We start from the raw sequence: 11,332 nt of genomic DNA on the forward strand, positions 1-11,332 counted from the left end.
CCTACTGCGACATGCGTGTCCGACATGCTCTCCGACGTTGATGGCGTGGTCACCATCATCGCTGCTTGCTGCATAGCAAGTGTTTCATGAAATGCTTAAGCCAAATAAAATTTTGCTCCGTTAAATTTAAGGGGTCGGCTAGGAACGGCCATTTTTTAAGGAGCATATCTGCTCGTTTACTCGGCTGTTTACTCCTTTAAAATTTAGGGGATCGGGGATGCCCTAGGGCATATCAGTTTCTGGATCTTAAGAGAGCAACGACACCCTGACCTCCTCTCCATGTGAAGAACATGGAGAGGCACAAACCTTGCAATTAAAACCCAAAGTACTAGAAAGCTAATACTTTAAGATGTAAATAAAGAGGGGAGAATGTGATTAGTTTTCTTATCTCAAAAGTGTAGGCTCCTCAAGAGTGAAAAAAAATCTATGAACTTGCACAAATGTGCACATTGGTCTCGAACTTGCAAAGCTGAGAAAACATGTGTCGAACCTGCCAGACTGTCTGAGGGGATTACTAGCCTTAGAGAAGTTCAACATAACAAAGCAAAACAAAATAAAAGAGTGTATCTACTACTCTAGGATCAACACCAAACAAGGGACCATCTTCTCAACCAACTTCCATCAGCTAACACCGTCTCAGTCCACTTGAGTGGTTCGGCATATATAGCAAGATGTGGATCTTAGAAAGCAACAACACCGTGACCGCCTCTGTTTTACCGGCAACGGGATCTCCCATTGCTGGCTTTGTGAAGAACATGGTAAGGAGAGGCACAAACTTTGCAATTAAAATTTAGAAAGTTTTTTTTTGAGGCAGTGCCATCATGGTGGTTTTTATTTGATATCAAATAAGGATACATTGTTCAATAAGGGATAGAATGGAGGAAGGCGTATTATTCATCCACAAGCTCGAAGGATTAACTCCGTTTGACCGAAAGTTAATATGAGACAGAGGGAGTAATACTTAGACGTAAAGAAAAAAAAAGCTGCAATTAATCGTCCTATCTCAAAGGAATGCATACATTAGCTGCATTTGGAATTAATTTTTGTGGCCGGCTTAGTGGAACAAGTAAAATCTCCACAACTAACTTGATTCCATCGTGAGCACATCAAAGGTCAGAAAAAACGCCAATAATAAGTCTTCGGTAGAGTTTTTGGGCCTTGCACTAGGGCTTTCTACAGGATTTTGCCCAGGACCTGCCTCGGCCCTTGATTGTGGGTGCATAAGCTTTAACATGATGCACACAAATAAACTTGAATGGATTTCTTCAAATGCATAAATATGTAAAGCATAAACTCAGGCGCCCACTATTGCACTGCACATTTGCGTTTCCTTATTTCGTTGAAGATCACAAAAGGTAGAATACAGTTGCCTTAAATAATGGTCGGTGCACGAACGATTTACTATAGACAATTGTTCTAAAATACCATATGCTGCCTTAAATAGCGCTGATCTGAAACAAACCTCTTTTTGCTAATGTTGATACTGCATACTGTCAAACTGATTGCACATCAGATACATCGTACATGGATCGTGAGGTCCTGGAGCGTATACTTGATGGAAGAGAGAAGCCGACAAATCTATCACTCGCACTTTTGAAGGATATCACAGAAAATTTCTCGGATGATCGAGAAATCGGTCACGGTGGATTTGCAACTGTTTATAAGGTAAATTGCTTTTTAACCATAAATTAGGCATATGATATCTAGAGATCGCACTTGGAATTGTTATATTGGCTTGAGCAGTCCTCGAGTTAGCAAAACTATGTTAACTAGATGATACTCCGCACGTTGTTGCGGGAATATTTGCAATACATTTCGATGATATGTGTTTTCTATGGAACGTGAATAGTGATACTACGTAAACTAAAATTGCAAATCCATACGCTTTATTGTGTTTGATTAATGTATTGTAAAATATCTAATATATGTTTGCATGTTGAGGTGGACATTTTCATGTGCATGAATGCATGTTGTGGTGGGCCTTTTGCCATGCATGTTACTTGATGATGTGGCATGCTTGCATGTTGAGAGAAATATGTTAGTGGGGGCTAGCTATTTAGATATAGAAGATAATCGGTGTTGCCAACTAGTAAATACCATATATAGATGTTACATTCGTCTGCAAGATGCCACTTGATTCTAGCAGTATCTGGTATATATTGAAGTCAGACAACCGGGTATATTCTTTGTGTCGTATATTACGGAATTCTGTTCCTAGGGTCGAACATAGTATCCAACATCAATTCGGAAAATGGAACCGCCTTAAGGTTGTCATGGAGCTACAAACCTTTTTCCTAGCATATATGTGCATGTGTGGTGGTGCAATTGTACTGTAACATTAGGTGTGCTCTCTCGGGAAAAAAGGGGCTTCCGTCGCTGCATCCCAAACTTCTGTATTATCTTTCTTGCACAGTATCTTCAAATTCAGCTAAACACTTTTTGAATGCTCACAAGAGAAGTTAAACAGGGAGTGCTTCGTAATGGGAACATTGCTGTAAAGAGGATAAGGAACAGTCATTCAATCAATGAGACTTTATTTTATCGAGAAGTTGACAGCCTGTTGAACATTAAACATAAAAATGTTGTACGCTTTCTTGGCTTCTGTGCTAGCACAGATCAGATAGCCATACAAATTGCAGGATCAAAACGACATATTTATGCTGAGGTAAGAGAAAGACTACTCTGTTTTGAGTATATCAGCAATGGAAGTCTACAAAAGTATGTTACTGGTACGTCATTCTTGCAACAAGCTCTTATCTTTACTAACTTATCTTTATTTTCCATGATCAAGATGTGATATATACATTCATAATGCAATTTAGCGCATGCACAAATCAAATGATGGAAACTTTTATGGCTCACTGTTACTTTTTGCATTATGTAGATGAATTAAGAGGACTGGAATGGAATACACGCTATGGAATAATTAGAGGAATCTGTGAAGGTTTGCATCATCTGCACACGGAGAAGCACATATATCATATGGATTTGAAACCTGGCAATATACTACTAGATAATGATATGGTGCCGAAAATCACAGATTTCGGTTTATCAAGACTTGATGAAAAGTCAAAAACCATGAGTGAAGACCGTCTCGGATCACTGTAAGCTATGCATCAAAACAACATAATTTCTCGGCATCTTCTTTCACATTTTCTGATGCTGTAATACATTGAAATGCCGACCTTTTTGCAGAGGATATTGTGCTCCAGAGTACATATCTGAAGGAAATATGTCATTCAAATCAGACATGTACAGTTTGGGCAAAATAATCATCGAGCTAGTGACGGGAGGAAAGGAGATCCTCAATAATAGCAACACTGTAAGAGGGTTCTATCTCGCCATGCAGACAATCTTTTTTGTAGAAATATCCTAACTTTCTACCTTGCATATTGGTTACCATTTTCTTAATAATCCTACTTAATTTGCATATTACAGTGTTGGATGGATTATCTAGTATAAGAACATATTTAGAATGAAAATATAAGCAACGTGATGGTCTTACTCAAAAACCAGCACATCACCAGAATGTAAACGCTTTAGCAGCTCACCATATTGAGTTCCATATCACTCGTTCCACCGTTTTAAATCGGTGCCAACACATGGTAGCTTCATATGATGGCTAGAAACATTTATATTTAAGCCATGTGGCACCGGTATCAGTGCATGATTTGGGTCAGTCGTTTCTACATAGTCAAGTAAAAATTGAGGGACTAGGGTTGACACAAGATCCCGTGGGCGATGCACTGATGAGAATGATGATACGAGAGACAGATCTACATAGGTTTAGGCCCCCAACATGGGTAAAAGTTCTACGTCCTGCCTTGAAGATCTTGTATCTTTTGGGGGTGATTGCAAGGATGTATGTGGACGGATGGCTAAAACACTAGATTCGCTAAAGCTTGACAGATGTTTCATAACTTCAATTGTGGTTGTCCTCTTGCACACTTTCCTAGAAATTTGTTTTGTTATTGAGATAATCTCGCATATGGTTGAAGCAAACTCCATCCTATCCAGTCAAAATGATGATGACACGACCCATATGACATCTCTGAAAGATCTTGTTCACACCGTGTGTATTTATTCCTAGTTTCACGCACCCCACGTCTTACAATCTCTTTGTAAACCTTGGGGTTTTGGGCATGAATAGGGTATTGATGGATGTAACCACACGGAGCTTCGATGCGGGAAATAGACCAAGGCATCATGGTTAATTCTTCATCTTGCTGTTGACTTGTAAATGGGCATGACATGGGGCGCCCAATGACACTTGGTCCTGCAATGACAAGCTTTCCATGTCAAGAAGACCATTTCCAACGTCCACATACACTGAAAAAGGCATTGGCCTCCTAGCCTACAGGGGGCTCATCACGAGCAAGGATGCCCTGGCGGGGGGGGGGGGGGGTTCTGTAAGTGAGATTTTGCCTAAGGCCTCTTGTCGAAAGAACCGTTTCATTGATGTACCCCCTACTTAGAGGGCTCCAACTTCCTCTCTCTGGCTTTTCTGGTGAGATGTGATTCAATTGCACGGCATAAACTATCAACCTTGATGTCGGCTCCAACTTCCTCTTTCCCCTCTACACACATGTGCGTGTCCTGGCTAGGGATTCGCCCTGACTATGGGCGCTAGAAGCCATTCCCCCCTCAACTACCTTGTGCGGCGCCTCCTCCACCACCCCAAGTCCATCTCGGTGGTCACCCGCATCTCTATGGTTTTTATATGTTAGTCTCGTAGTGTTAATAGTATTTTTTGTATGTCGGTGTAGTAGTGTTAGTTCAAGTAATAGATTATTCTTCTTGAATTCTTAAGGGTTTGAGTCAACGAGTGCCCTAGCGTGCGGGCTTGAAGTAAATAAAATGACCAAGCGTCCAATATGTGTTTTCCTTGGTTGCCGTATTTTTGGGAGAATGTGTAACGACCCAGATATGGTAGTATCTGAATCCCTGTGGTCACTATGCTACTATCTGAACTAAATCTTAGTAGCTAGCACAAACAGTACTTGATAAAATACCACAAAAAAATCACATGTAAGAATATAACGTAAATCCAGAGTATTTATTACCTCATAGCCCACAGGCTAGTTCACACAGCAAAAAATAACAAATAAAACTATGGAGTCCCATCAGCGCCACTGACAAAGTTGAGTATGGACATCGTAACCCTACGTCGCATCCGTTACTCGTCATATAAAATCTTTGACATGATAAGTTGCAGTCATGCAGGTCAGTATATTGAGTGTACCGACAAGTGACACCCAAGTGAGACCTATCATCTATATGCAAGGATATGGCTAAAATGGAAAGCTCTAAATTTTATTTTGCATAAAGCCAATTTTATCCTACTATCAAAAGATTGTTCAAGTACATATATACAACGAGATATATTCAACCATATTTGCACCTGCATCAAAAGGCTACATATATACAACCATATTTGCACCAGATATAATTCCTATAATCAAAATAGTTTGCATAAGATTAAAAACATAGTTTAGATTAAACACAAAAGTAGGTTATATATAAAATCAACAATTCCCAGAAGGACGAATCAGTACCCACACCTTCACTACGTGCATGCAACGAGAAAATCCATCTATATGGTCATCCACATTTATCTCTATGATTTTTTTATGTATCAAGCCTTTTTCATCTCTCTTGAAGCAAAAAGAACACATGGGATGCTCATTTGGGAAAAGATATTAGGAGCTTACGTGTTTGATGATAGACTTTTTGCATCGATCCTAGGCATCTAGCACCTGCATCTAACTATGTGTAGAGGAGAGAGACGCATACAAGGGTTTTGTGGTACGAGTCATCATGTCCCATCACTTTCGAGGTTATTTTTTTAAACTCTTTGATTTATTCTATTTAAGCCATATTTTGTGGGATGACAGGTACTTAGGAGATGGAGACACAGATGGAAAAAATCTGGAAAGGAAACACCATTGGTCTACCAACAAGTAGCAAAATGCATCGAAATTGGGTTACTCTGCCAAGAACGTGAACCATCCAAGCGGCCCTTTATATGGGATATAATAAATGATATCAGCCACATGGAAGTTGTAAATGAGGAAATCAACAATGCCAACGAATATACATTTGGGGAGGTAAACTCTTGAATGTCCCTGGCCATGTATCTTTATCATACTGAATACACACATGTCCTGCACTTTTCTTGCAGATAAGCTCTTGCCTAGAGGAGGATGATATGCTTGGAATTGAGCCACTCAAACTACATTTTCCTTTTGCCCTTAACAAACAGATGTCCTGCGAGATTCAGCTAACCAATGAGACGGACTCTTACATTGCCTTCAATGTCCAAAATATGAGCCCCAAGTCATACAACACACAACCGCAGAAAGACATTATGCCACCACGTTCCAAGTGTAACATTGAAATAACACTGCAGGCGCAAGGCAATGTGCCGATAGATATGCAGCGTGCCAATGAGTTTGTTGTGTGGAGCACCAAAGTGAATGATGGTTTTGCATTTGAGGATATTACTAAAAGCATGTTCATCAAAGAGACAGTGAATGTGGTTGATGAGGTGAATTTAGATGTGGTTTTTGATGTAAGTGAGCCACAAGAAGCAAGTGACAAAATCAGTGAGGTGAGTTGTCTAAGAATACTAACTTGCAAAGCTTTGCATTTAGTTAGCATTGAGCACGCATGATCATTCATTGTAGTTAGAGAGACGAATTAATAAACATCTCGATCAAATTGATTCTTCAATTATTTTAATACCACAATATAGTCAGTAGTCCTATTATATGTAGATTAGATTATCTTACACTTCTTTCCTTTTTCAAGAAGTATTAAATCAATAGGAATAAATTTAACTCTTGCTGACAAATCACAAGTCATAATTTTGTTTGTTGATATGTCTCACCAGTTGTGTGTGTGTGTGTGTGCGTGCGCGCATCAACACCTGATACAACCACTAGGATCGCTAATCTAAGAAATAAAACTTTTTGCAATGCTTTGTCTAGTTAATTATCAGCCGATACAAATGAAACCTGTGTGTAATGAATAATGGTGCAAGTAAAAGCAAACAATATCAGAAAAGTAATGAAGACAAATTTCAGAAAGGGAAACTATAGCTTTCGGGGTCCGATATTTCGAGTAATTTTTTTTGTTCAGTTAGGATATGTGAACTAGTATTGGTTACCAGTGGTGTAAGACCCCTGCATACTGCACCCACCCACAGAAAGGCATTATCACGCCACGATCCAAAGTGTAATGTTGGAATAACATTGCATCCGCAGGGCAATGCCCTCACAGATCGTGCCAATGAATCTACTGTGTGGACCAAAGTGATGATTGATGGCCTTGCAATTGAGGATATAACTACAAACAAGCTCATTAAAGAGGCGGACACCATGGTTGATGAGGTGCATTTGGATGTGGTTTTTGATGCCAATGAGGTGCGTCATTCTAAGAATATTAACTTACACAACTTTGTCTATCTAATTAGTGGTCGGTGCAAATGATCTTTGATTGTAGTTGGAATGCCAAATTAATATACTTCTAGATCAAATTCTTTTTTTTAGTTATTTTGATACGTCCATATAATCACAGTAGTCCCCTTATACTTGTAGGGTCAGACTATTCATCACCAGGGTGAAGAATAGTTATTGTTCACCCCCTCTATTTTTACATCACTGAACCATATTTTTACTTCTCGTAATTTTTCCTGATGTCGGTAGTCAAACGAGAATGTAAGAAAATATATATCGATTGTAAAAAAATACTTTTTATTATGTAAAATCACGAACAGAAAATATAGTTTACAATATACATTTTGTGGTCTTGTGACTTATATTTTGATTTTCTTTTACTGATGCTTTAGCGAATTGTACTGATGCTTCCTTTTGTTTTTCTTCTTTGATGCACTAACAACACAGCAGACAATGCCACCTTTAATACAGGTATTGGTTTTGGGATTTTCATTTTCCTCTCTTCCCAGATCCTCCATCTTGGGGGTGGTTTCTCAAATGTTCACATGAATTTTGCTTGGTCAGATCATAGATGATACAGCTGGGAAAATCTATTGCATAGATGCACATCAGAAAGAGCGGTTGTAAGTGCATAGAATAATATGGGCATTTGAATATTAAGGCCTCCTTTGGTTCATATGATAGGAATAGTATAGGAATAGAAAAATCATAGGAAGTGAGATGACATGCATCTCAAATCCTATAGATAAAGAGATGTCATTTGATGCATAGGATAGGAATTTTTCCATTGAGTCTTGGTCAATGTTTTTTTTTTGAAATGTGAAGGATTGATTCCTATCCTACATAAGAATAGGAATCCATTCCTACAAACCAAAGGGCTCCAAAGGAATTTTTCCTACAAAGTTTCTTCCTTTGCAATTCCTACAATATTCCTATGAACCAAAGGAGGCCTAAACCTCCTTTTCAAGTGAATGCACTAGTTGCGATTATCCTGCATTTAATACCTTCTTATCATACAGGATTATAGTGGGTACCTCACTTGGGAATGTTAAGACATGGAACTATGACACACAGGCAAGTTACTGTATTGCTTTGGTAGTTACTATTTAAGACAAAGAAAGAAATTTATTACCTCGTGCCCTCTGTACAAAAAAGATGCTCGCAGCCCAAGCAATTTTGATTTTATTCATAAGAGCATATACAGTTTCTTTTGATTGCCAAATACCAGGAAAAGCCTGTGTTTGGTGATGGTAGATGGCAAATGTTTTTACCCACTGTTTTCTCATGGCAGTATTTCAGCAGTTGTTGAGTGTGTATTTAGGTCATATTTGCTTACATTGGACTAACAATTTAGTCAGTTGTGTTTACTGGCAGAAAGTGGCCGGTTTGACTAAGGTCTCAGCAGAACCTGGCAAGCTCTCTGACTTGTTTGTCGACATAAGTTTCTTCCACCATATGTACACTGATATGCTAATAAGATGATCGTTCTCACTGCAGTTACGGATGTGAAGTTCATTGCACGAAAGGGGTGGTTTGTTGCAGTGTCATCTGACTGTGTCGTCCATGTGTACAACTACGAAAAGGAAATGCAAAAAGTCACGAGTTTCAGAGCTCTGGGTCGTGCAGATGTTTGGTGTACATTAGCCGTTCATCCAACCCAGCCGTATGTGCTGTCAGGATGTGCTACCGAAATAAAGCTTTGGGACCGTAATTGCATACAGACATTTGAAGAGCACTCGGCTGCTATTATGGCCCTAAAATTTAACCCGGAGGACACCAACAGTTTTGCAAGTGCTTCGCATGATGCTACAATAAAGGTTTTGCTTTCTCTCTCTTATTACTTTGCTAAGCAATCTTTGATTCAATGATGAAGGCGGAGTATGTTTCATTTTCTACTATACCTTGACTGGAAGCTCTTATGGTTGGTGTTCAGGTTTGGAGTCTTGATTCTCACAAATCCAAGTATACTCTGTTTGGGCATAGGCATGTAGTGAACTTCCTGGATTTCTTCACGCGTGATGGTCAGCAGTATTTGATTAGTGGCTCTTGGGATGCGACTGCCAAGGTCGGCTATCATGTTGGGAAGTACATTAATACAACATGCATCTAACATTTCTAATATATCTGTGCCTTGTTTCTTTTTTCTTTTTTCTTTTTCAAATCAGATATGGGACATGGACAAGAAGGAGTGCGTTCATACACTTGAACATGAGTCTGCAGTTTTTCAGGTCGTTTCCCATCCCAATCTCCCAGTTCTAATTACAGGTACAAAGGATGGTGATGTTCACGCGTGGAGCTCAAATGATTTCAGGTAACCACTAGAGTATGTCCTTATCACACACACACACACACGCACGCACGCACGCGAACACACACACACACACACACACACACACACACACACACACACACACACACCTTGAGAACATGGCACCTCTACATGACATTGCGCGCACTCGCGCGCACACGCACATGCCGGTTAGCCTCTATAATGGTAAATTACTGAGTGCTTCATATTTTCCAGGCTCAAGAGAATACATAACTTTCATGACAGTGGATGGGTTGTGGGTCTCGCATGTTTGGTGGGATCAGGAAGGTAATCAATATTTCTAGTTCTTATTAGTTTTCTTACTTCCCCTTCTTAGCATGCTTAGCTATATAGATGGTGTGGTCATTTACATGATTACATCCTTTTCGTTTCCTATGATTATAGATTAGTAAAAGCATGTGTTCGTTTATCTATCTGCAGGCTTGTAGTTGCACACAAAACTGGAGTGTCGTTGATGGAAATTCGTGATGAAGAGGAACAAGGTGGTAGCACAGGCAGCAATGAGAATTCCTTATTAGCGACAAATTTGGAAATCCAAAGCTAGTACCACTTTGGAGTATAACTCATTTTTCTCGAAGTGATACATATGGCACGTCTACGTAGTTGACCACCGTGTCCAACATCATGAATTCCTAGATCTGGAATTTGAACGATTGCTTTTTGGAGATGAAAAGTGTCGTTCGGAGCTCAACAACCAGCCAACTCTCTCACAGAGGTGGGCATTATCTAGATCGTGTGTAGAAGTTGATGATTTCATGAAGATTAGTTATTTTTGCTCGAGAGTGCAGGGGCATATACATTTGCTTGAAAATGGTCCAGGTGATGACTTCTGAATGAAGAGATACTCTATAAAGTAACAATCTAATGGTTGGGGATCCGATCCATCTATGTATTATACTATAGATTAAAGGTAATTTATGGGTTAATCAGAAAAAGAGAATTTACGAGTTAACCAGAAAAAAGAGAATTTACGAGTCAATCCAAACCATCTAGCTATTAACAGTAAGAGGATAGTAGAACGAGGCTTGATTTCTCGAACACAAGTAGGTGACACAAGGATTATACAGGTTCAGACCCCTCTTCGGTGGAGGTAAAAGCCCTAGTCATGTTCTCACGTAGAGATGTTTCGCGTATGGATTTGTGAATACAAAGGTTTCTGAACCCGTATCTGGACACCAGGGGTAGACTATATAGAGAGTTCGCTATACCCCCTGGGCTGCTGCTATTCACGTTACATGTGAGATAAAGGGAAATGATTCGTGTCAACTACCAAAGATAATGGATGTTCTAAGACTATCTATACTGGGAGTAACTTCAAGAGTAACATAAAGTCCAACTCAGCAAAATTGCTTATATATCAATGATTTAATGAGGAGAGAGAGATGATTTGAGTAACATAACTAGTTACTCACACTATGAGTAACATCACACATATCAAGACAAGATTAGTCTACAAGCTAATAAATGAAGCGTTGCATGACACCACATATATATTACTTCCCACTATAGAGGTAGTAACATACACAAGTAACATACACAGGTAACA

The 11,332-nt window shown here is 39.3% G+C and overlaps 1 pseudogene; it reads left to right on the top strand.

The window, feature by feature from the left end:
• The first annotated feature begins 671 nt into the window (after nt 1-671).
• On the top strand, nt 672-10,506 carry LOC123153876 (uncharacterized; annotated as a pseudogene).
• The last annotated feature ends 826 nt before the right edge of the window (nt 10,507-11,332 follow it).

The sequence above is a fragment of the Triticum aestivum genome, chromosome 7A (genome assembly GCF_018294505.1).
Source record: "Triticum aestivum cultivar Chinese Spring chromosome 7A, IWGSC CS RefSeq v2.1, whole genome shotgun sequence".
Lineage (NCBI taxonomy): Eukaryota > Viridiplantae > Streptophyta > Magnoliopsida > Poales > Poaceae > Triticum > Triticum aestivum.